Here is a 27,700-nt window from a genome sequence, read left to right as displayed (position 1 = left end):
CTCTCAGCCATTTCACCATCAATTTTGGAAGTCCCCCGAATTCATCATTGCCCTCCCTTTTCTTCTCTTACTTTTATCCAGCGACTTGGTTATTTTCCTTCTTAAATTTATAAAACAAGGGTTTATTCGACTGTGGATAGGTTGCATCCTACCCCAACATTCTAGGATGCCCTCATGACCTGCTGACAGAATATACGTTCCGCCGCCCGAACATAATGAGGTCGGTGTGAAAAATTCCCGGCTAAATAATTTCGAAACCCGTAAAACGACGAACTACCAGCCGCTCTGTTCAAATGCGAAGTCGGAAGGCACACATAACACAAACAGCGAAATTACAGCGAAATCGGTAAACTTAATGTCACTTGCAAGAATCTGTCAAGCGAAAAAATAAACGCCAAATTCGTTGAATTTCCCGAACCGTGTCAGTGCCTTTTGACAGCGCGAAAAATTGTTGTCTTATATTTTAGTTCAGTATCACTGAACGAGGGTAAGGCTTAGTACTTGGCAGCCGTGCCACTTTCGGTGAAATTATGAAGGACTTTGTCTATCTGGAACCCGAAATTAAGTGTGATAGTAATGAGAATCACTTTTCCCAGGAACTTTTACTTGGGACTGAGTTGGTAAATAGAAACGAAGGTCCCCCATTGACGCTCTCTTGACGAATAGTGTTTTACGTACCTCTCGCCTGTTGTATGGCTGAGACTTATGGACGGTGGCGAGTGTGGATAGGATGACACTTAGTATTAAGAAAAAAATAAGGTGTTAAGCAGAAGTAGTGAACAAATACTTGATTCACCTTGGTGCTCTTAGCAACTTCCAAAATCACATCGGCTTCCAACATAGTTAGCTAATACATTCTTTTTAAGGATCTTAGACCATAACTCATATCGATATTGGGTATTGTGCATGTTATAGTTGAACTCAGGAACAAATCAACTTAGTTCAGAAGAATAAAATATATTGAGGAGCATAAGGATTAAAACTAAAAAAAAGGATCGACTTTATTTAAATCAATAAAAAAATGCCCCTCTCCTCTGGAAGGAGCTGGCAGAATCTCCTATCCTCCGCAGTGACGGAAGTCAGCTACGATAATGAGTTTTGCTTCATCATAAACAGTTATTTTTGCAATATTTTTTGTTTCCTCGTTTTGTAAAACTTGACTTTGTTTTGCGTATTAGTCCGCGGTCAACATACTTACGATATGTTATGGGGAAGAATGATCCCAAAGCTTCCAAACCTATAGAAGAACAAAACCATGTGAAAAGCTTACAATGGGTTGTTTTCCCGTTTGACGCCAGTATACTATTTTTAGAATGAATCACATGGAGCTCAAATACAAAGAGTGCCATGAGGAACACCGCAATTTATATTTTCATAAAGCTTGGCCCTCTTATATGCACTTAAGTATGCACCTCAAAGAGCAGAACGATAAGTTCCAATAAAGCATTAAGCGCCATATTTAGTAATACTCCTTTAATTCCTTTCTTTACTATCGTCAACTTATTTAAGCGCAGCACGCATTTCTAGAATAACGAGAAGTTGGCTCATAAAAGTTTAAATTAAATAAGTCTTAAATCATTAACAAACACAAAAACAATAGATATTCGCACGGATGATTAACAAAGTTTAATACTCTTCATAACGCATAACTTGTTCGAACATCACAAATCCAAGTAAGAACCAAAAAAATAATTAGCGCCATCTCAGCAGACAACGCCACATGAGCGCTGCGTATTTACAAGTTACATTCGTTAGCGATGGGAGCAATGCGGCAGTTAATAGTTTCGCAAAGTAGTAACCACTGATTTTCTGCCCAATTCATATGTGCGAAAATTATTTTAAACAAATAAACATGGCTGCGTCAATTTAACGCACGATAACATCTTTCACACGCAACATTTAATATCTCCTGTCCCAGCTCACATGTGCATCAACCGCTCGTTGCACTGCCAAGTAATTGCGATTCTATTTTTAATACAAAACATAAAATATGCAATTTATTATCAGGCTTCTGCACTGCAGTGCATATAGTTTTAGTCAATTGAAATGTAAACGGTAATCCTAACAACTTGCAACCGGCATCTGGCATTTGTTGTACGGTTGCAATCAGTTGCATTTGCAAATTTCATCCTTTTGTAGATGCATCCATATCTCGATTAATATGAATGATGCACAGTGCGAGTACTTTCCAAAATTTTTGTGCTGAGTGCGTACAAAGCGAAGTCATTGTACACTGTTCATCTTCAACGATAACTTCCATGCGCGCATGCGCACAGTTGCCTTACCGTCATATCCAGCGCTGACACTTAATTGTCCAACGGTGAGCTCTCGTTGAAATGTTTATTGATCATCAATTTGCAAATATGCTTATAAAACGGAATTTTTATATTGTAATAATCGTAGTTTAATGAGGCAGTGCGATATTATTTCTCAGAAAAATTTAATAATGCGATGAGTATGCATATTTAAATATGTTCTCATATGAGTACAACACATCCGTTTTAACTGTGAAAGCTTTGATTGTAAGCGAAAACTGGTAGTTATACATATGTGATGCGTAATGTTTTCAAAAGCAACAACAACTTGTGTCTTGTATGAACTGAAAATTAGTGACGAATTTCTAGAAGCCTTAACCCTTTGGTCTAAAAGGTACTTCAATTTACTCGACTCGTTGATTGCTTGTGGTGCCAGAAAGAGCCTGCCCCATTAACAGGGAGTATATCGTTAACTTAATTCACAAAGTTCCCCAAGTCAAGTACCTTTAACATGAACACTTCGAACCTAGTCTATTATCGAATATCGAAGTTCCTCAGAGGGAAGAGAGCACCTGCAGATATATTCAGGTCCTCGATAACATCCGAGGAAGAGAGCATTTAATTGGACGATTGGGGAGTCCGCTCTGAATTCGGCCATAAACTGATCTCTTTTCTTACAAAGTCATTGTAACCTTCTTTGTATAAAATCTTACTCAGTAGTGAAGACTTATTGATGTTATTTTTTTTATGTAAAAGGAGTACTACTTCCTATAAATAAATCCCTCTCAAACAATGGGGATGACACAGTGTTATTTTTACAAAAGAGAAAAGTAAGGGAAACAAGACAAGAAACAAGAAACCCATACCGAAACTGGAACCGAAAACAGAACGACATCTGAAACTCTAACCGGAACCAAAAGAAAACCTAGAACGAAACAGAATGCATAGTCGAAAATGGAATCGAAACTGGAGGCAAAACATAGTCATAGTTTGAACGGAAACCTAATAAAGAACTAAGGCTGAATCAAAACAGAACAGAAAACTGAATCGAAACCGAAACTAATTCTGGTACTGTAGCCAGACTGAAGTGATATCTGAAACAAGAAACGAATTGGAAACGTCAACCCCTTCCATTCCGAGAACCAAAATAAGATTGAAATCATAACCAAAACCGAAACTAATTTCTTCACCAGTCAGAACCGAGTTATATCCGAATTTAAATAAAATAGTGATAGAGCCGTACATTTGACACCGTATCCACGAAATACATAAGAAGAACAGAAGCATGAGTACCAAGTACTCCTTAAGTCCGATGTGGGAACCTTGGAGTGCACTTATGTTTTTATATTAACTTGAGCACTCCCAGGGGTTGAAGTTGAACCACAACAGAGGTAACTTAACAAAAAAAAAAGAATTTTTGAAAAAAAGCCTCATCCGCTTCTTATCGGTAACAGCCTATAGCGTATTATTACTGTCGACTTATCAGATTTTTTATCTTCTTGTTATCGCCAAGTTATCGGCTACTTATTGGTTGCTTGTCATCTGCTTATTGATGGGTTTTAAACGTGTCATGGGCTATATATTGAAGTTTTATCGTTATCCGATGAGAGGTCGATGGCAAATCAATTAAACGCCGATAACATACTGGCAACACTCTGTTAAGAAATCGCTAACTTTTCGATAATAAATCTACATATGGCTTATCCACTTTTCGATAACCACGCGAATTCATCTGCCGTCCGAAGTCTGCATAAAGCATGTAGGGCCGTCTCACCAATTTGGAGAGAAAATTAAAAGGAGCACGACGAGAATTCGAAGAAAAACTCAGCCTAAGTCTCCCCGGGGGTAAGTCGCACCAAGCATCTATTTTTTTTTAACACTCCGATAGCAAATCGATAATTGTTTGATAACATACCGATAAATTTAATATAAATAATCGTTAAGTTTTAAATAAATAATCAATAATTTTACGATAAAAAATCGATAACTGACAGATAACGCGTCGATAAAAAATCGATAGTTCAACGATGACAAACTAAAATTCGCCTTTATCTTGCTCATAAAACAGCTATTACAAAGCGATAACTAATCAATAACAAACAATTAACATTTTACCAACAAGCCGAAACTGAAATCACGCGATAACTTTTGAAAAACAAAACCGATATCCCGCCGATAAAAAATTGGCAGTACTCTCATAACAAATGGATATGTTTTCTAAATATTTTTGTGAACATATCGATAACTTTTACACAAACATACGACAATAAATCAATACCTCGTCAATAATAAACGGATAACAATTCGTTAATACTTCGCTAACCATCTGAACCTGAAAGCGAAATTCAAGCTGATTATATAGATTTGGCGCTGCGAAAGTTAGTATTTCAATTTGTGTTTAAAGTGGGATTAAGGATAAGATCACGCTAGTCTCAACGCAGCCTTAAGCTTTTATCTACCATTTTGCAGTGTGTTCAGCTCCTGACCTTATTAAGTACACATCTCTTCCGCTTTATTCTACACCTTTCTTCTTCGCTCTAACAAACAAGAATTCTTTAATCAACGCTATCTACATAAATTAAGTACATTTATAAATACAATGAAAATATTTTACCTTTCAATTTTGCTCAATATTGCTTCTCATAATACTTACGACCCCTGTGTCTCATTATTCAAATGAAGTGCGCTCTCTTAGGAAATCTTCATAGCCTGTGGGCAACAGCAAAGGTAACCGCTCATATCTACACACAACTAGTTAACTAAGTACAGCTGCGTTCAAAATCTTAGTAGTGGACATACGTAAAAAATAATGGATTGAAAAAGTACACTTTCATAACTTTTCCTTCTTGAGCTATAAAAAATCAAATCCTTTAATAATTTTAACCTTTATATTATTTTATTAAAAGATAAACAAAAACTGCAACGAACTTTGCGCGGTCAACAACTTAGTAGTGTAACAAATTGTAGGTAAATTTTTGACATAACTTTTAAATAATAGTGGTTTTATTTTTTACTTACATTTGTTGCTGGTTAATATTAAAATTAGGAATTAATTGTGTTTAAGTGACTTGCGTTCACTTAAATAGGCAACGGTTCCGTGACTTGCGTTCACCCAACCACCCATCCGTGACTTGCTATCACGTCTCCAAGTGACTTGCGTTCACTTCACTAGTTATGACTTGCGTTCATACAACCCTGGCGGTAGAGTACACTGGAGTTGCCATCCAGTGCTTCCAGTCAACAGTGTTGGAATTGTTTCCATCACTAACCCATGTTATAAATACCAGTGCAATGCATTAACTCGTTCTCTTGTTTCGTGGAACACCGAATATCTACCAGCCACCAACATCATCTACTTTTTGGGAAAAATTTGCATCGGATCACCAACTCCGGAGCGAGTACAACCATCATCATCTACGCCACCTCCAAATCCATGAGGAAAGCAAAGGAAGTATCATCCCAAAAATCGGAAGTTATATCTTTCTATATAAAAGCAACCGAGATAGCACTTGCGCTGTGGTATTCCCCTAAACTAACCTAACCCTTGCGCGGTCATCCCCACCCTTGCGTGAGATTGGTTCTCGAACCACACCTAGCCCTTGCGCGGCCGCAAGGCGAATCAAAATCCCGAATCATACCCTTCAAATTCACCATTCAAATTCATTTCCTACAAATGTTCGTTCCGTTGTGGACTTAGTTATCTTTCCATTTTATATATTTGCGGTGTGAAGTATAAGCATTTAAATTCCATTTGTTAGCTTTAAGAGTTTAAATTTAATAAATGAATTAATATTGAAATACGCATTTGCGTCAATGCGTTAAACATTTGGTCCTTGCGAGCCAAATTTGAAACAGTGGCAACGCAAAAGGTACAACACTGTTTGTATATCGCCATCGCCCCATCGCCAATTTTCATTCGAAATTTGCCATTCGCGGGGGCTGACAAAAAAAAAATAATCAAAAAGTGTTCACGTTTATTTTCAAGTGTTTTCACACGAGTTTTACGGGTTTTAAGAGTACCACAAGTGGTGCACATACCCCTGCTTAGAAAAGCGAAATCAGGCGCGCCAAATACTTTGTTTTTGGATACAAGCCAAATCTACAATTTTCAAGCTCCATCATACGAAAAACCAAATCTTCGCTTTTGAAGCTACATCATACGGGAAAGGAAAACATGAGAACAGTGAGGATAAGAACGTAAGTACCAGTTCTCAGTATTTCCCAGCAAAAAAAAATATTTATATATACATTTGCCACCAAGCCTTATATTTAACCGGTATTTTCATATACGGTTATATATACATAAATATACATACGAAATTCCAGTCCGCTATTTTGCGAATAGCGTGATATACACCCCTATTGCGAGTGTCGACTGAGAATAGATATTCGACTATTAAGCGATTATCGATTATCACCCATATTGCGAATGTCGATCGCTCGCTCATTTATCGACTGTGAATACTCTTTTGATCGATGGTCTTTCTACAGCCATTTTGCAGTCGTTGAAGCGTTTAAGTGATAGAAAAAAGTGAAAAAATTTAAAAATGGAAGAAAAAAAGTAAAAAAATTTGAATAAAAGTAAAAAATGTGAACCTAAATAATAAAGAGTGGTTATTTTAATTGCAGGTCAAAAGTTGTAAGCAATAAACGGCAAATCGCAAGACTGGTGCAGCTAATGCAAGAACATCCTGATTTAGGCAAAGGCGTGTGTGGGAAAGCCCAGGGAAAATCAAGATGGGAATTGATAGCGGCTGAGCTCAATAGCTTGGGACCACCGATGCGTTCTTGGGAAAAGTGGTTAAAGGTAAACAAATTTGTATATAGCGTCCATAAAGAAAATACTGAACATTCCTTTGTAGGTGTGGACGGACTTGAAAAGTAAAACGAAGAAAAAATGTTCGCAGAACCGAATGGAGTACCAAGCAACTGGTGGAGGCCCAAATAACGTCCATACGTTTTCGGCGATAGAGGAAGCTATTATTAGTTTTTTAAATATTGACGCCTATATTGATCCCCCTGGCGAAGAAATTGGAATGGGCAATGTGGTGGTCCAATCAAGAGTTGGTGGTAGGTCGACTGAAATTGTTGAAGATGAGCAGGAAAATGAAGTACCTGAAAGAAGCGTATCATGTGAGATCCAGGAAAGAGCTGCACTATAGGCAACTCCAGCAAGAAGGTCGAAAAATATAAGCGAAAAGGAAAAAAGGTTTGCACTGTTGGAGAAGCAGATTGACATTCAAAGTAAACATTTTAAGGCCCTGAAAAGAAATACATTAGGTATTAAGAAAAGTGTTGTAAATATAAAAGGATACATGAGGAGGTTAGTTGCGCTAAATTTTGAGGCTGTAACTTTAAAGCAAGAGAAACTAGAAATTGAAAAAGAAAAGTTTAAACTGCTAAAAGAAGGAATTATTAATAAGAAAAAGCATAGGAGAGATAAATTAAGGTTGAAAGAATAGATTTTGGAGTTGGAGAAGGAGAGAATTACCAAAGCACTAATGTGAATGGTAGTTTTAAGGCAATGTGATATTTTAAATGTAAATAGTAACTTTGAAATAATTTGATTTTTTATGTAGATAGTAGTTTTAAGATACATTTTTTATTCACACCTGAATTTGTGATATTTTTTTTTACATGAAGTGATATTTTGATTTATGTTAATAAAAAACATGAATTTTTTTTAGTTAGCCTTAGTTAATTTAAAATAAGTGTACTCTGAATTTAAAATGGACTGAATATGAATTTAAATAAAAATTGTTTGTTATCATCGTAAAACTAGAACTGCATATGTTGTAAAATATTATTTCTAACTGCCCTAGCTTCTTCGTTTGCCACTGAACCACCTTCATATGTTGTGCTATCTTGGAAATCGTCATTCGGGTTTTGATAGTCAGATATTTCTTCTTCTGTTATTGAACATTATAAGATAAACAAATTTTGTGAAGAGCTGCGCATACGTTTATTATTTGTGTAGCTTTCTTTGGCTCATAGTGGAGCGCACGAGCCCCTAACAAACACCTAAATTGATTTTTAAGGACTCCAATAGTACGTTCCACAATATTCCTTCCTTGGGAATGTTTTCTGTTAAACATACATTCTGCTGTTCCATCTTCTGGGTTTCGGTATGGCGTAAGCATATAAGGTTGTAGGGCGTAACCTGCATCGCCTAAATGTTTACATATTTTACAACCATAAAATTATGAAAATAAGTTAAGCATTAAGGACTCCATACACCTCCTTGCTAACGTGAATATATTTTTTTGTCTAATATATTTTTTGTTACACCGCTTTTTACAACACAACTATCTTTCTAATTGCTATATTCAAAACAATGAATTTTCTTATTTTCAAGCTCACACTTAAATTTGTACGTATGCAATGCTATTGCATGTAAAAATCGAATGTTCGTATTACCGCCCCAAATTTCTAGTTGAATCACAGATTTTGTTGAAAATGGAATCTATTGGCTGCAGTGCTTTAACATGCAAAGGGATTTGTTAAATCTATATGACAGCAAATTACCCTGGCTGAGTTTAACACAAAATTTGTTTGTGTGTACAACAAGCGCATAAAAATGTTCAACTTCTTTTGCAAATACCTCTTGACAAAAGCAACATTTTTTATTTTATATTTCGGATTCGCAATACTGGGTCCAAAACACATTTTTGACACCCCTCCAAATATTTTTGGGCGGGTATTAAGAGCGTCATGCTGTCGTATTCATTTGCTAAGAATTCATATGGAATACTATGCCTTTGGGTAGACTTCAGAAATCACCACGGACCATTTTCACGTTCACAAATAGGTGTATGGAGTACTTTACATACCTAATATTATATTTCTTTCACCCCTACGGTAGTCATCTTCCAATCGTGGTTTCAATGTGGACATGTTGAAAACGTTTGCATCGTGCGTTGCCCCCGGATACTTGGCATTGACATAGCGGATTCTCATGGCATTATCGCAAACTTATGAAATAACAAAAATGATCAACTCCACGTTATTTTCTTTGTAAAATACTTACTATCATTGCATTCAAACTATAATATCCTTTGCGATTATAGTACAAATGCTGAATGTCCTTTTTTGGAGCAACAATTTTGACATGCGTCCCGTCTATGCAACCTATCACGCCTGGTATTCCACTTTTTTTCAAAAAGATAAAGCTCTGCTTGACGCTTTTCATCCTCAGTATATTGAATTGTCACCCAATTTCTGCAAACGTATTCCTCCAAAGCTGGGAATACTTCAGATAAAACTAGGGATACTGTAGATTGGCCGAATCCTATATTAAAGTCATTGCCTACACTCAGCTGGTATAATCCGTGAGCACAGAACCGTAAAGTTGCTGCAAGCTTTAAAATTGTTGGGAAAGATGTCTTTCTAACACCAGGTTGTAGTTTGGCATCTAGCAATGCCAGTAAATCCGCAAATGCAGCTTTCGTTAAACGAAAGTTTTTCAAAAATCTGTATAAATGGGAGCTTTAATAAATTTTTAACTTTAAGACAAATTAAATCCAGATAGTTACATGTGATCTTCCATTTCCAAAGGATTCAACGAATCCCTCAGCTTGCGTCTTTCCCTTGCCAGCTCTATTAGCCTTGTATGTGCATCTTCATCTTCCTCACTATCACTTAACCACAGCTCAACACAATCCATTTATAATATTTATTATAAAATATCTAATTTAAATTTATTTTAAAAATGTTTTGTTATTTTGGTTTTATCAAACACGGCAAAAATGTAAACAAATGGTAAACAGCTGATTGCAATTCAGCGAGTTTTCTTCTTTCTCGTCTTCTTGCAGCGAGTTATTCACAATGGTACAAATTTTTTTCGATCGAGTTACACAATACGAAAATAAAAGACAATCGACTCGGTCGACAAATTTCTATTCTACTGCTGATCGACACTCGCAATAGGGGTGATATTCTCAACAGCGCTTGCGCTAGCAGCGACGGCAGCCTATCTCCCCTTTTGGCTTTTCACCAACATATACGAATGTACATATGAATATTTTATTATTTGTAAGGTGCAAAATAATTTTCGCTATTTTCACTAGCCACTACCGGTAGTTACCCACCAAAAAACCACGTCCCTTTTTGATTAACTTGCGCCGAAGAAGATTAGTTAAATTCAATATAATATATATATATATATATATTCATGTATGTATATATACAGAATCTTTCTAAACTTTACCAAGTTCATAGTTGAGTTTTTTCCCAAAAAACGGACTTGCGTATATACATATATACAACACCACTAGTCGCGGATGTGCACATACATATAAACGCCGGTTTGTATGAATGTGCTTTACATATTCCAAGCACCAACAATTTTAAAAACTGTGCAATCCAGCACGTAAATAAATGCGTGATTACGTTGCTAGCGTCCAACCATATCATCTTTTGAGAAAACCGCTTATCTTGGGTTTTTCAAATATTGAAGATCCCACGTTATTTTGCATATAACGTGTTTGCTACCACTCTTATCTTCATATCTCCACCATTATCCATCAACTCTACACATACCACGTTTATTTACACATCACACAAATATTTTGTGTCACAAAACCTTCAACATCATACGTATATTTCAGTGAATTCGGGGGAAATTCCCTAGTAAACCGTGCTAAGTTCCCCTTTGTGAAATACTTTCGATTTCAGTGGGGAATTCCATAATTAACATTGATTAGTTTCTTTTGGTGAATCTCTCCGTGAGCAGTGCAAACCGATTAAGTGCCCGTTCATTTTCGAAAAATCGTTATCCCTCTGAGCGACAGACGGAAAGTCCACTCTCCAAATAAGTGTTTCTCGGCTTGCGTATGTAGTGTTGAAGTTTCGAAACCGAAATCTTCGCGCACAATACCAATTGTGAACTAAAATAATCTCCACCCAGCTTGTCTTCCTGGTCATTTTTTATCAAATCAGCCCTTGATACCGTCTCCAATCATGCCTTCTTCAACAGAAATCATGTCCAAATTTATCTTCGACTCCAACAATGTGGTGAAATTTTGCACCAATTTTCAAAAGGAAGATCCTGATGACCAAACGGACTCTTTATTGGAGGTCAAGTTAGAGGACCTCAACGGTCGCTGGGCTTCGTTAAAAAACGCCTATGAAAACGTCTGCATAGCTGAGGACAGCGCAGTTTCTGGAGAGTTTAAAGAGGAAGCCCACAACAAATTTCAGCTTTGTGCTGACTTTTTCTACATCTGCAAATCACATATATTGGACCAATTAAAAATCATCCATGGGAATTCTTCAGAGTCTGGCAATACCTCCCACGGGAATCCAACAGGGCCAGGCAATACCTCCCGTCAGTCTCTGCCTTTCGATCCAAACTCGTCTTCATGTCTCAAGCTGGCACCGTGTGATACAGAAACCTTTTACGGTAGTTATGAGGAGTGGCCATCCTTTCGTGATATGTTCACGGCCGTTTACCTCAACCATCCCAAACTGACTCCCGTTCAGAAACTCTATCACTTGCGAAATAAGACTCGAGGAAAGGCAGGCGTAATCGTAAAGCAGTACCCTTTGTCCGATGATAATTTTTCATTAGCATGGGAAGCGCTAAAAGCCCGATTCGAAAACAAACGAATCTTAATAGATAAACGATTGAAATTGCTTTTCAACATTCCTCAAGCTACCTCGGAGAGTAGCGAAAGAATTCAAAAGATACAGAACACCATCAATGATTCTCTTGTGATCCTAAAGACGCAAGGAATTTCCATTTCCGAGTGGGACCCCATTTTAATCTATTTATGTTCCTCAAAGCTACCAGAAGAAACACTGTCTCTGTGGGAGCAGTCCCTCGAATCTAGGAAGGAGCTTCCTAACTGGTCCCAGATGAACCAATTTCTGACCAAACGTTACGAAGTGGTTGAACGCCTACATGAATATAAAGGCACTAAATCACACACTTCGTTCCCATCGAAATCCTCGCCTAAAATCCAATCCTATCACTCTCAAGAAAAACTTGCGTTTACTTGTAGATTATGCAACGACAGTCATCCCTTGAAATCTTGCCCCGAATTCCGAAAACTCAGCGTACCAGAGCGTACCAAATTTGTAAAGGATATCTTGTTATGCACGAATTGCTTCGCTTACAACCATTCATCTATCAACTGTCCCAGTGCCTTCCGATGTCTGCACTGTAAGAAAAACCATCACACCATGTTACACTCTCCCACAACCAACCAGCCCGAATCAAAGTCTACGCCTAGCACATCCGCAAAAAAAGGCAACCAATCTATTACACACCGAATCTTCCCAAGAGCCCAGACATCCCATCTTCAACCTCACCGAGGGCAATTGCGAAGAGTCTCCTTCTCCCACCAAACCTGACTTCGAAGTTCAGTCTAATTTCTCCACCAACAACGAGAAAACACTCGTTCCCACCGCCCTAGTGAGCATCGAACACCAGGGTTCTATCTTCACGTTACGAGCACTCATCGATCAAGGCTCACAAAAAACCTTTGTGTCCGAAAAAATACAACACCGTTTACAACTACCTACCTATAAAGAAAATTTCTCAGTCACGGGGATGGGGGAAAAGTAGTAGAAAACGCCAACCGTGTCTGTCAACTCACGTTGGTACCGAAATTCAATCACACCCGTATCCATACCAACGCCATCGTCTTAAAACAGCTGACTAGTTTTCTTCCCTCCTTTAAACTATTGAAACCAAATCTTTGGGAAATTCAGGATTTAGATCTTGCGGATCCATACTTTTATACACCCGGTCCCATTGATCTCGTCATTGGCAGTGACCTTATACCCCAGATCCTCCTACAGGGAATGAGACACGGAGTTTTTGGGAGTTTGCTTGCGCAAAATACCGTTTTCGGCTGGTATCTGAGCGGACCACTGACCTCCACCCAATGCTCTACATTTCACACCCATGCCACAACAGTTTCAAACGAGGATCTGAGCTTACAGCTGAAACGTTTCTGGGAATTAGAGGAAGTCGCTGAATCACATCTCCCACCAGAGGGCGACCGTGCGTGAGTGAGTCGTTCTATCAAGAAACCACATAACGACAAGCCAATGGACGTTACGTCGTACGACTCCCCTTCAAAGCAGGGTTCCCATCCCAGATTTCTCTCGGTTCGTCTCGGTCGCAGGCGATGAAACAAGCGATTCGTATGGAACACATGCTCAAAAAAACTCCGCTCCTTGAATCGGAATATAATCATGTGCTAGAAGAATATCTAGCCCTGGAACATATGAAACCGACTTCTCCTGAAGAAATCCATCAAAACGAAAAGTATTTTTCGTATTATCTTCCTCACCATTCGGTAGTGAAACCGGACAGTGCATCCACCAAAGTCAGAGTGGTTTTTAACGCCTCCAAGCCGACGTCTTCAGGCACGTCATTGAACGATATCCTCCATATAGGCCCTGTTTGCAAACCGATCTTATGTTCATCATTCTCAACTGGCGTCTTTATAGATATGTATTCAATGGCGACATTCAAAAAATGTAATGTCAGATCCTCCTACGTGAGGACGACCAGCAGTATCAGAGAGTTATTTTTCGTCGACCCCATGACACAAAACCTACCGATTTCGCCTTAAAAACCGTAACATTTGGAGTGAACTGTGCGCCATACCTGGTTATCCGAACATTACACCAGTTGGCCAAGGACTTGAGGGAACCCTACCCTATAGCTGAGCGAACTCTCACCAAAGAAACTTACGTTGACGACATCTTGTCTGGAGGACATGACCTTCGCTCCTGCATGCAGGCCCAATTCCAAACCATTCATTGTTTAAACTCCGCAGGATTCCCCCTCAAGAAAATCACAGCCAACCATCCAGAGCTTCTTGTCCATATTGCAACAGAAGACTTGCTTGACTCCGACTTCTTGAAATTTGATTGTTCAAGTTCAACGAAAACCCTCGGCATTAGATGGAATGCATTAAACGATTCCTTTTCGCATACTATAGAACCCACTCAAGTACCTTCTCAGGCAACTAAAAGGCAAATCTTATCTTCGGTTTCGAAACTTTTCGATCCCGCAGGGTGGCTCGCGCCTATTCTGATTCAGGGAAAGATATTGCTACAGCAGAAATGGTTAGAAGGTACTGAATGGGACCAATGTGTTCAACCACCCTCCCTCCAAAAGTGCATTCAATTCGTATCCGACCTACCGGTTATCGGAAAACTTCGAATACCCAGATGGACTGAGTTTTCTCCAAACCAAAACATCCAAATTCACGGCTTTTGCGATGCTTCCGAGAAAGCACATTGCGCAACTGTATATATACGTTGTCAATCGGTTGAAAAAGTCTCATGTCATCTTCTCTTTTCTAAAACAAAATTAGCACCTTTGCAAACAGTGAGCCTGCCGCGCTTAGAACTGTGCGGTGCAGTCCTATTATCCAAATGCATAAAAAATCTAATCAATCAACTACCTTTAAGAGATATTGAAATCTTCTTATGGTCGGATTCATCAATCATCCTTACGTGGCTCGAAAAGCCAGCATGCAATTGGAAAATATATGTAGCGAATCGTACGTCACAGATTATCAACAACGTAGGTAACATTAAATGGCGCCACGTATCCACTAACCATAACCCAGCAGACCTCGGCACCCGAGGATGTAGACCACAGGATTTAATTTACCAATCAGTCTGGTGGACCGAACCAGACTGGCTTCTAAAACCACCCGAGCAATGGCCCCTTTCATCGCGTCAGAACGTTGTTCCTCACGATGAACGAAAGGTTGAGGCGTTCCATATTTCGGAGAATGAACCCGACATCCTAGGCCGATTCTCATCTTGGCCGAGGGCACTACGAGTGATAACCTACATTTTTCGTTTCCTCCATCGAATCGAGCCCACACAGTCCACTCAGTCGATCAATTACGAGTCTTTAGTTATCACTTAGGCTGAAATTAACTGGGTAAAAACACGTCTCATAAAACTTGCGCAGACCAGATACTATCCCGTGGAATATGCCCAACTTTCCAATGGACAAACTATCTCAAAAAGGAGTTCACTTCTCCCTCTGAATCCCCTTCTCGACGCAAATGGCTTTCTCCGGGTATATGGCCGACTAATCAACTCTGATATCCCGTATAAAGAAAAATATCCAGTCATCATCCCTGAATCCTCACGTTTCTGCTACTTATTTCTCCAATATCTACATAATTTATTAATGCATGCTGAACACCAACTCATGGTGAGAACTGCTAGACAGGAATATTTCATTCCGCGATTAAAATCAAAATTAAGTTTTGCATACGTTGTTGCAAGGAAGTATCATCCCAAAAATCGTAAGTTATATCTTTCTATATAAAAGCAACCGAGATAGCACTTGCGCTGCGGTATTCCCCTAAACTAACCTAACCCTTGCGCGTTCATCCCCTCCCTTGCGTGAGATTGGTTCTCGAACCACACCTAGCCCTTGCGCGGCCGCAAGACGAATCAAAATCCCGAATCATATCCTTCAAATTCACCATTCAAATTCATTTCCTACAAATGTTCGTTCCGTTGTGGACTTAGTTATCTTTCCATTTTATATATTTGCGGTTTTGCGGATTGCATTTGAATTCCATTTGTTAGCTTTAAGAGTTTAAATTTAATAAATGAATTAATATTGAAATACGCATTTGCGTCAATGCGTTAAACAAATTGCATCATCTCTTTTTCTTTAGAATCGCAGCACAGAAACGTGACATTGTGTCAAGGAGTTTTGGCATCTTTCCACGGAAAACAAATCCCATGCACTTTTTACAGCTTTCTGTAGTTGCGTAGTCGATATTGTTTTGCTACCTCCTTAATATGAACCCACACATTTTCAATGAGGTTTACGTCTGGTAACCATGGTAGTCATTTCACGACGTTGATCTGGCTTTCCTCAAGCCTTCTATTTGCTACTTTGCTCGTATATTTTGGGTTGGTGTCTTGCTGGAACGTCCAAACAATTGGCATTTCATCTCTGGTATATGCCAACATGTTATTCTTGAGTATATCAGCATATGAAGCGCCAGTCCTAATTTTCGTAAACCAATAAATGGGTGTCACGCCTAGCCAAGAAAAGAATGCCCAGACCAAAATACTAGAACCTCCATGTTTACGGCTTTTATTGTATACTTCGACTGGTGTTCAGCATGGACGGAAAATAATATTTTTTTTTTTTTCGGAGTCGAAAAAGTCCTAGTCAACAAATTGTCCTAGGTGAAAATGTTTGAGTTTCCAGGTATCCCTATAGCAATATCATGTCGAATCATACAACTTTTTCCATAAAAGTCCACATATAAAATTAAAATCTGTATTTTTGTTTTTTGAGTTCGATAGAATTAGTTACACTCGGACTTTTAAAAATAAAAGTCTGGAAATAAAAGTTAAATCAAGACTTTTATTTTTTAAGGCCGAAATAAAAGACCCGCTTGATAACAAAGAAACGGCTTATCCGAATTAATCAAAAAATTTTGTTTCGGATAAGCCGTTTCTTTGTTATCAAGCGGGGCTTTTATTTCTGCCTTAAAAAATAAACGGCTTGATTTAGCTATTATTTCCGGACTTTTATTTTTAAAAGTCCGAGTGTAACTAGTTCTATCGGACTCAAAAAATAAAAATCCGAAAATAATTTTTATATTGATCCAAATATATTTAATGTCCAAAATTAATAGTTTTGCAAGGAATTATATTATAAAAGGAATAACAGTTTCAGCCCCTGACATTCAGTATTAGGTGGCCGTCTTACATATTGGCGAGATCCCTTTCCACCATACATGACAAGCTTCTAATTCAAATGTTCTTTGGCAAATCGAAGCCTCCTTTGTACATGCATTTTTATTATTACGAGCCGGACCCGTGCGCATCTTGCGTAACCAATATAAAAGTTTCTTATCAAATGTCAACAAAAATCAGCTGTTCTATTAATCAATTAAAACTTACAGGTTGCGCTGCCATCTAGCGTATGATAGCAACTGCCAGTAATGCAGTGCAAATAATCACAATAATGCCATAGTACAAACAGAAGAATTTGGATTCCAAATAAGAGCGAAAAAGGGACCCGTACATAAAAACAGCAATTAGAAATAATGTATATGATTATTATTATTAGGCCTGGAAGCACAGTGAACTTTGCGTAGATCTATTGTGCATTACCTTTCAGCCTAATTTTGTATGTGGAGACTTTTGGTGTATCTAAGTGCCTCTTCAAGCTTTTTACTACATACCACATTGGGATTAAGGGTCACACGACCTAGATTGGACAGTCTCTGCCTTGCCATAGCGACGTATTCGCAGAGAAATCGAACCGGAGTTTCATCCTTCAGCTCACAGAAACGACAATTGTGGGTATAAGGATTAAATTAATAAGGATTCCCTTTTTCTCAGTGGGTTTTGTCCAAAATGGACACTGAATATTTCCCTGAGGTTTTAAGCTTAGGGGACATTACGTTACGCAGCCGTGACAGATTAATCCTAACAAGTGATTGCATGCTTTGAAACCAATTTCTTCGTCGAATGTATTTTGAAATGAGCCATAAGCACTACTAAGATTTTAAACGCAACCGTAATTACTTGTTGTGTAAACATAAAAGTGATATAAAATGAAAAGAAAACTTTGATTACCTTATCTGCAGGAGATCATTTCATTTGATTTGCTTGTATTGTGTGAGTTCTTTTGTTCGCCTGGCAGGCATTTACGGCGTTTGCGCGCATCTTTAGCTGGCTATTCGGCGTTGTTGATTGCTTTCTATGATGCCTCTGTGTGGCAAGATTAAATGTGCTTGCTATTTTGTAAATTTGTACTTACGCCATAAATAATTTCTTATTTAAATTTTTGTTCATTTAATTTCAGTTTTTTGCGCTGTGCGCTTGTCTGCTGCCATAAGGAGTTATAAGTTGTTTAAGCTGCTGGATACCTTGTTTTCAATTTTTTTTTGTGTGTGAGCAAATTTTTCTCATTGGAATTAAAAGATTTTTTTTCTTTTTGTTGATTGTTGCAGGCAGTTTTCGTTTAAATATGCATAAAATATTTAAAAATAAAAAAATTTCTCATTAGTTACCAAAGATAATTCAATTAAATTAGAATGAAATAGTAAATTTCTGATTTTTCATATTCGCATTTTTAGAAGTACATTCATATTTTCAAATTTTTGTATTTGCTACAGCAATAATCGCATCAAGGCGTTTTGCTTATTTAAATTGTTATATTTACTTTTTTTCCGCTTTGAATTTTGCGCTCTGAATTTTCTGTGACATTATTAATCTGTATCCATTCTCAGCAAAGATATTAAAGCTTTATGCTTTTATTTGTATCTTATTTCAATGTTCCTGAGTGCTACGGTGGTCCTCTGGCAGAAAAGAGCATACCTAATACCATTTATTACAACTGGCTGTTCATGTTTTTTCCTAACATATTTTTCGTTTAATTAAATCGCCGCATGACGCTTACGGTGCTGCTGTTTTAACTAATATTTTCTTATAATTCAACACATATTTTCTTTATATGAGTTTAAGAATGTGCATTACACCGTTCCAAAAAACTGGTGTGGTCTTTTTTCAACCACGATAGAAATAAAAATTAGCAGCAAACAAACTACCCAGCAAGCTATTCCCTCTCAGTCGTACTCGACTCTCGGACTATTGAGAGTACCAAAAAAAAGAAAATTATGTTCCCAATCAATCAGAAGGCGCCCGCAGATTTTTCGCTGGCGAATTCTAACAACTGTCAAACGATCAGCTGATGTTCTTGTGACAAAACTAAGTTGTGAATATACTTATTTGGAAGCACTGAAAAACTTAAAATATATATACTTTAAAACACTTAAAAAATATTTAAAATATTGGTAAAAAAAGTGTATTCAACAAAGTGTGATTGAATGTAACAGTTCTCAGTTTACGAAGAGTACTATAATGTAAATTTGAAAATAATTTTAACCCATTTGAAAACAAAATTTTTTCAATTTCACAACCATTTAAAACAAATTAAAGAAAGTTTACCTTTTCTCCAATTTTTCAATTTTGTAGTGATATTTACTTGAGAGAATGAGTACTGAGGGGGTTGCCGCTCGGCAGTAGAAAAACTTTAATGATGCATACCACAATTCATAGAAGAACCTAAGTTATCACAAACTTTAAGTTTTGTTATATTTATATTGAAAGGTTATTTAAATGTAATATGTAAAGGTCCACACCCAAACGAATCATTTTTATATGAAATTCCTTCCTACACATATGATACGATGAGCACTATATTAATAGCACTGATAGGAATCAACTGTTTGATACAGAGCCGCCCCTTAAACAAATGCTCGTAAGAAGATATTTTTTAATCTCTATGATGATATGTGAAAGCAACACTCAGATCTGCATCAAAAGCAGACCTTCATCTTCATCTGTACAAAACGGAGAACGCACTTATCAGAGCCAATATCAGCCTAATAGGAGACAGAAATTACGATAAGGTTTTGATCTGAACAATCGGTTGTATGGGGCATATACTACCGATCTCTTAAAATTTTTCAGGCAACAAAACGTGCCTTATATGAAAGCATCTGGTAAAATTTGAAGCATATATCTCATAAATTGAGAAAGATATAACAAAAAAAATATTTTTTGAAAAAAACGGTTGTATGAGGGATATATGCTATAGTGGTCCGATCTACCTGGTTCCGAAAAATGTCTAATCCGACACCTCAGTATATACCCGCTCAAGAAATTTAATCAACATATCTTGAAAATTGAGGGACATGACGTAATCAAACCAGATTGTCAACCTGAACAATTCGGTATACTTATTGGATTGTCGATTTCTTCTCCTTAAGAGATTCATGACAAACTTAATATACCATTATATTTTCATGAACGGTATAATTAATACCTGAGTATAGAAAGTTATTTGGATTGAAACGAATTATTTATGAAAAATTCGGAGCTTCATTTTGAGCCTAAAATACTAGTACCCTATGTTCCGTTATCGTAGAATCTATATATATAAAAAGAAGTGTACATTTTGATTGTCACTCCATAACTCGAGAACGGATAGAAAGATTTGCCATGAAATTTTTAGGAAAGATACAGGAAGGAGAGATGATGGTTAGTTGATTTTGAAATCCCAAATCGGTTTAGCCATTCTTGAGTTATGATTTTTTTTTAGAAAAAATTTAAAATTTGAAAATTTGGTATATAAATTTGCCTATATTAGTATTTACGATCCTTTTTTCCGGGAAGTTAACCAGAGACGGACTGGGACTGGGATTAGAACTAGGACCGGGACTGAGACTCGGAGTGGGACTGGGACTGGGACTGGAACAAAATACATACCACCCTCTGGGACAGGCAATAAAGGACGAAGAAGAATGAGAAGAAGGTGAGAGAAGAGAAAAGTGAGAAGTGGAAAGATAATGAGAAAGAAATAGAATGAGACGAATATGGAGATAGATGAAGCGAAAAAGACGGAAGGAGTAGTGAATAAAAGCATCAGAAAAACGTGAAGAGGGGTGGGGAGGGCAGAGTTAGACGGAAAAAGCTTATTAAAAAATGCAGATAGGCCAAATTTTGGGCATAACAACGTCTGCCAGGTCTGCTAATATATTTATACATTTGTTTTATAGTTCTACAATACCAATACGAAAAAAATTAAAAATTTTGAATTGGAATTAACAAAAAAACGCCTAAAATCGATCAAAATTCCCGTACGGGTAGAAAGAAGACTTTTCCCACATTACTCGTAGGCGAGGAAGAGGTTATGTCCGTCACTAGCCGTAGGGGTAAAAAGAGGACTTGTGCGACACTACCCTTGGGTTACAAAGAAAATCTGTCCGACGCTACCCGGTAAGGCATATTAACAGCTACAATAGGTGTCACCATAGGACATACTCAAACAAAAAGGATAATTACAACCTATAAAAAGAATCAAACACTTGCTATAGTCGAAAAATCTTTTGCGATTCATATCGGATTCATCCAATACTACTCGAATTTTTTGCAGAATACTCTCGCAAATAAGTATCGGAGAGTATCAACTCTCGCTCTGCCAGATTATTTAAAGCAACGTATAATCAAGGCACGACAATCAGTTTTATCAATAGTAGTGTACTTGTAGTGAATTGGGAAGCAATCAAAAAAGTAGTAAGACGCTAATTAAAACAAAATTCCGGCCGAAATATCCTCGGAGGTATATCGTGCTTTGTATTTTGTTTAGAGCTGAAAAGAGGCTTCTGACAAATTTAAATTGAAGAAGAAGACAAAAAATAAGCAGAATTCAGTTTAGAATATGGGACAATAATAGCTAGCGTGAAAAAGAATAGGCTAATTTTATCATTGCATATCTTTGAAACCAGAAAATACTTTCTGAATCGGCCTAATGTGCACAAGCATATATCATTGTTGTTGTAATTTTGCCTCAATTCCCATGTAAATATTCAATTGAATCGTGCTTTGGTAGCTTACTTAAAGGAACGAAAGTCTACAAATTATATATTAAGAAAATTTTTCCAGTTTATATTTCGAGGTGATTTGATAAGTTCATATGAATATGTGCATACATATGTATACATATGTACACATATATATACATAAACATATACACCAATTTAATCGCAAAATTTACTTTTTATGCTCAGCGTGCTTTGCACACAGAGTATATTAATCTTGATTGGATAACGGTTGGTTGTACAGGTAAAAAGGAATCGAGATAGATATAGACTTCCATATATCAAAATCATCAGTATTGAAAAAAAAATTTGATTGAGGCATGTCCGCCTGTCCGTTGACACGATAACTTGAGTAAATTTTGATGTATCTTGATGAAATTTGGTATGTAGGTTCCTGAGCAGTCATCTGAGATCGCTATTTAAAATGAACGATATCGGACTATAACCACGCCCACTTTTTCGATATCGAAAATTTCGAAAAACCGAAAAAGTGCGATAATTCATTACCAAAGGCGGATAAAGCGATGAAAATTGGTAGGTTGGTTGACCGTATTACGCAGAATAGAAAACAAGTAAAATTTTTGACAATGAGAGTGGCACCGCCTACTTTTAAAAGAAGGTAATTTAAAAGTTTTGCAAGTTGTAATTTGGCAGTTCATGATGAAATTTGGCACTTATCACTATATATGTGCTAAATAAAAATTAGCGGGGTCGGATGCAGAACACGCCCACTTGTAAGAAAAAAGTTTTTTTAAAGTAAAATTTTAACATAAAATTGAATATCTTTACAGGATATAAGTAAATTATACCAACATTCAACTCCAGTAATGATATGGTGCAGCAAAATACAAAAATAAAAGAAAGTTTCAAAATGGGCGTGGCTCCGCCCTTTTTCGTTTAATTTGTCTAGAATACTTTTAATGCCATAAATTGAACAAAAATTTACCAATCCTTGTGAAATTTGGTAGGGGCATAGATTCTATGACGATAACTGTGTTCTGTGAAAATAGGCGAAATCGGTTGAAGCTACGCCCAGTTTTTATGCACAGCGGACCGTCTGTCCTTCCGCTCGGCTGTTAACACGATAACTTGAGCAAAAATCGATATATCTTTACTAAACTTAGTTCACGTATTTATCTGAACTCACTTTATCTTGGTATAAAAAATGGCCGAAATCCGACTACGACCACGCCCACTTTTTCGATATCGAAAATCACGAAAAATGAAAAAATGCCATAATTCTATACCAAATACGAAAAATGGGATGAAACATGGTAATTGGATCGGTATAGTGACGCCAACTATAACTTTAGAGAAAACTTTGTAAAATGGATGTGACACCTACCATATTAAGTAGATGAAAATGAAAAAGTTCTGCAGGGCGAAATCAAAAGCCCTTTGAATCATGGCAGGAATACTGTTCATGGTATTACATACATAAATAAATGAGTTAGTACCCGACAGATGATGTTCTGGGTCACCCTGGTCCACATTTTGGTCGATATCTTGAAAACGCCTTCACATATACAACTAAGGAACACTCCCTTTTGAAACCCTCATTAATACCTTTAATTTGATACCCATATCGTACAAACAAATTCTAGAGTCACCCCTGGTCCACCTTTATGGCGATATCCCGAAATGGCGTCCACCCATAGAACTATGGCTCACTTCCTTTCAAAATACTCTTTAATACCTTCCATTTGATACCCATGTCATACAAACACATTCCAGGGTTACCCGAGGTTCATTTTCCTTTGCATTGCCGACATTGTAGCTATTTAACCAAAAAGTGCCGAAAGGGGTGGAAGAAGGAATGATCCCGTAGTAAAACCGAGATGATTCTTAATCCCGTAAAAGTCTAGAAATTTAACGTGAAAATAATTCAAAAACGAAGTCGTCCAAAGTTTTTTTGGAATACAATGCCTAAATGATTGAGACATAGGCCGAAAATGATCCGAAAAACAATCCTGAAATCATCCCGAATTTACCAAAATAATCCCGAAACGATTCTGAACACCAAGGATTGTGCTCTAGGCAGTCTCAAATCTATACTGAAAACAAAACCTAAATCGTACAGAGGTAGTCTCACAATAGTTCCTAAAGCAATTCTGAAACTATCCCGATAAATATTCAGCTTCTGAAACTATCCCGAATCAAAATAGTTGCGATATAAGCCCTTAATGATCTTAAACTAATCCCAAAATGATCCCAAATGAACGCGATAAAATTCCGAAATTGGTCCCAAATGATTCCTAACACTATGATTGTGGTCCAGATGGTCTTGAAAGGATACCGCATTGATCCCAAAAAAAACCTTGTATGATCCGAATATAGTCCCGAAATGATTCTGTAAGCAGTGCTTAAAAGATCTCGAAAATAATCTCAAAATAGGTCCGAAATGTTTTAAGACTTATCTCGAAGTTATCCATATAGAATGGCATAATAGTACCGAAGTGATTCTGATACATCCCCGCATAGTGTTCCGGATAGTGCTGAGAGATTCCGAGTTTGCCGGAAAACAATATCTATAATAAAAAAGTTACGAATTCTGAAATAGTCCCCAAAATGGGCTCCAAAAGGTTTATAACTTATCCCGAAATGCTCTAAAATAAGCGCGAATTTGTCTCGTCTCAAAGTGATCAGGAAACATCCTCAAAATAGTCACAAAATTATCCCAAAAACAAACTCCGATGTTGTACAACAGCAATACCGAACATAATTCTTATTCATTCTTAAATTATAGCAAACTCTTTTTAAATTTAGGCAGCATCCGAATCGACCATGAAAAAAACAATCAAACATTTTCCAATTTTTATTATTATTACTATTTTTTTATGCTCATATTTCGAAGTGCTGTATCTTGGTCTGAGGCCTCAGCTCGAACACCTTCAAAATTTCGAGACAATTAAAAAACAATCGTTTTGTTCATCTCCTACCGCTGTTTCTCAATTAGCTGGAAACTTTAAGGTGTAAGTGGTGGTCGCTTTACCATCTATTCGGATTCAATACATCGAATTTCATATATGCACATGGTTCTGGTGGAAACTGTAGTACCATTTACTGACGATAGGTTGTCGCCCATATTCCGAGAGCGCAATCGTTTACTGGATAGATTTGTTTCTTTTAAAAGAATTCCACCACATTAATATTTGCATAATTATAATTGTTGTTGTTATAATTTAATTATTATCACTAGTTCCATCGAATATGCGTTTGTATTTGCAAAATGTTTTTAACTCATTTTTACAATTTATTATTTATTTTCAGATATCAGCGGCTGGTAGTTTTGAGCTAGAAATACTAGAAATTTCAAATACAAATAGTCATCTATTAACGGGCTATGCTGTGGGGTTCCTTTAGAAATAAGAAGTACAAAAACAACAGGTAAGTTAATATGATGAAACAAAAGATCATATGTGTACATGTTAGACCAAAAAGTGGGTAGAAATACGCATTTATTTAATATATAAAGAAAAAAAAAAAAATTGGAAGAAGCAAAAAAAAAAAAAAACAAATATTGTGTTTACAAAGAAATTCAGAAGCACTGCTTGTGCTTCAACAAATGCAGTTAATGTAGTTAGGTTAGGTTAAACTGGACGATCAATAAATACCTCACATAGACTGAATGTGTTCATAGTGTTACCAGAATTTGTTTTACGACCAAACGGAAGAACCCCAATAAGGTGCCAGTACATATGTCATATAATAACTCCGTCCTCCTGACAAATACTAGCAGTTTTCTAGGACCCACCTTAATTTCTGCCCCGAGATCTGGCAACTCTGTTGCCAGTGATAGTTGGAGCCTTGACCTGGCGAGAGCAAGACATGAACACAGAACGTGCTCAACCGTTTCTTCCTGCAGTTCACACTTCCTACACTTGCTGCTACTGATGAGGCCTAACTTATAAGCATATGACGCCAGAAGGCAGTGTCCAGCCAGTATGCTCATCGTAAGCCTTAAGTCTTCTCTCCTCAGATATATGAGCCAATTTGTGAGTCTAATATCGTAGGCTTTACACATGATTTTAGAAATTTTGCAGCCCCGCGATTTTGTCCACGCCTTTCCTGCTTGATGTATCATATGCAACTCCTGTCTCCTTTTGATTTCTCCCAAACAGATCAGGACGTCCATCGTCGACTCAGCGAGTGTAGCATCCTCGTAGTACAATACTGAAATTTTCTTTTTTCAAGTTCCCTAATACCTTTAGTAGTACGAGTACTTTTCACATTTATTACATATTTTCTCAGTAGCTCATATGATTTTGCATAATTAACTGTTTATTATTTCATATTTGTTCGCATAATCTAAAAAATGCATTCATTCACAAATATTACTTACAGGTTGCCCGCCATGTTCGACTGCCTTTCGTCTATGCCTCAAAAAGTATCAGAGTTCACCGCCAAGCTTATTAATGGGCTGCTCATTTGGCAATAAAGCAATGGCGATATTGGGTGGCTCCAGTTTTGTGCTGAGTCAGCCGGGTATGAGTGCGATTGTGTTGCCATTCACATTTCGTTCGACGGTGAGTAAAAATTTGTTTTTGATTAGAAGTTTGAAAATTAAAACACAAATCATATGTAATTAAAATAGCTTTTTATCGCCTCAAGGTCACTTATAAATATACATTTGACTGACTTTTCTTATTTTAGCATTGAAAAAAATTTGGCGCATGCCAAATCTGATTATTTAATTTTAAGTTGAGAATATCTGAGTATGTGTTGTAGCCATAGCTCTTTTTTGCAATGTAAAAAATATAAAATGTCGTTATGACTCTTCTAAGAGTTTTAATATAAACGTTTTAAATGAAACTGAGCTCTTTGCAAAAGATGAACTATATTGTCTCTAGCCAGCTAATTTGGTATGAAGGAAACTTCGAGTCGGTTGTATTCCAATAATAAGACTTCTGACCCGAAGGACGGTATCATGTGTTACGATTTGTATAGGAATCCATTCTTCACTCAATATATAAATATGAAAGTGCCAAACTGTTTATAAAAATTATGATAAATTATAAATCCAATTAGTACGCGAAGTCTCTAGTTCTTATATGTCGTTATTCGGAGTCATGATTTCAGAGCTGTTTTGATTTAATGTTGGAGTGAAAAATTTAATTCGATACGAACCGTAACATACGATACGGGGCCAGGTTTCACTAAATTATGCTCATACCTGTAAAGGCAAAAATAATATAGCAAGGTTTTTAGGAGTGCTTTAGGTGTGGCTGTTCTTAGCCAGATATTAATTCAGTACGTTAGGTTTCTAGATGCTAGGCGGAATGACATGCAAGAAAGATGATTTGACCAGGAAAATAAATTTGCGAAATACTTTCTTAACTCATCTCCGTAACTCAATTTTGTCCGGGAATTATCTGTCAAAGTAGCTGAAAGGTTATTCTATTTAAAACAACAATTTTGATTGTAAATTTTTTTGTTTCAACTCTTCAGCTCCAGCTCAATCAATCGACACTTTAACATTGAAGTTTTTATTTTTATTTTATTTTATTTTATTTTTTAAACTAACGTAAAAAGACCAACAATGAGTTTGATTGAATGGTGCTCGCATTTTTAGCGCGCAGCATGCAATTAAATTTACTGTTTACTCATACTTCTCAATAACTCATCTTAGGAATTGGGTTTTTTCAAAATTTCATACTCATTACTCTTGGCTTGGCTAAATACTTGTTCTGTTTAGTTGATCATTGATTTGAAGATTGTTATGTTTAACTATTCGTTTATTTCATTTCATTCAAATTATTCAAAAGAGATATGAGATATAAATACCTTAGGGTGGTCGTTAAAAATAAACGCTTTTTAGGCTCATCTTTTCAAACGCTACCATGGCGTTATAAGAACTTGTTGTTAAATTTTTCTCCTACTTATTTATTTAAGCTTAAAAGAAATGGAATCTATGTAAATTTATTTCAAAAATAATTTCGAAAATATGCGAAAATTCTTGAAGCTTTTAAATAACCTCAAGTAAGGTTATTTTTTTCAACAAAAAAAAAAAATTTATCAACGGTTTTTTTAGGACTACCC

General features: G+C 36.8%; 1 long non-coding RNA gene and 1 pseudogene across 1 annotated transcript; both read left to right on the top strand.

The window, feature by feature from the left end:
• The window catches only part of LOC137235733 (protein serrate-like), a 267,267-nt pseudogene that overhangs the window by 38,356 nt on the left and 201,211 nt on the right, over positions 1-27,700 (top strand).
• On the top strand, positions 6,755-7,411 carry LOC137235734 (uncharacterized). Its single transcript, XR_010948030.1, has 3 exons — positions 6,755-6,816; positions 6,885-7,062; positions 7,118-7,411. It is a non-coding gene; the product is annotated as an uncharacterized lncRNA (long non-coding RNA).

Source organism: Eurosta solidaginis, unplaced genomic scaffold, assembly GCF_040869045.1.
Source record: "Eurosta solidaginis isolate ZX-2024a unplaced genomic scaffold, ASM4086904v1 ctg00000128.1, whole genome shotgun sequence".
In the NCBI taxonomy this organism is placed as follows: domain Eukaryota; kingdom Metazoa; phylum Arthropoda; class Insecta; order Diptera; family Tephritidae; genus Eurosta; species Eurosta solidaginis.
The sequence above is the reverse complement of the archived record's forward strand: the minus strand, read 5'-3'. Positions and strand labels throughout refer to the sequence as shown.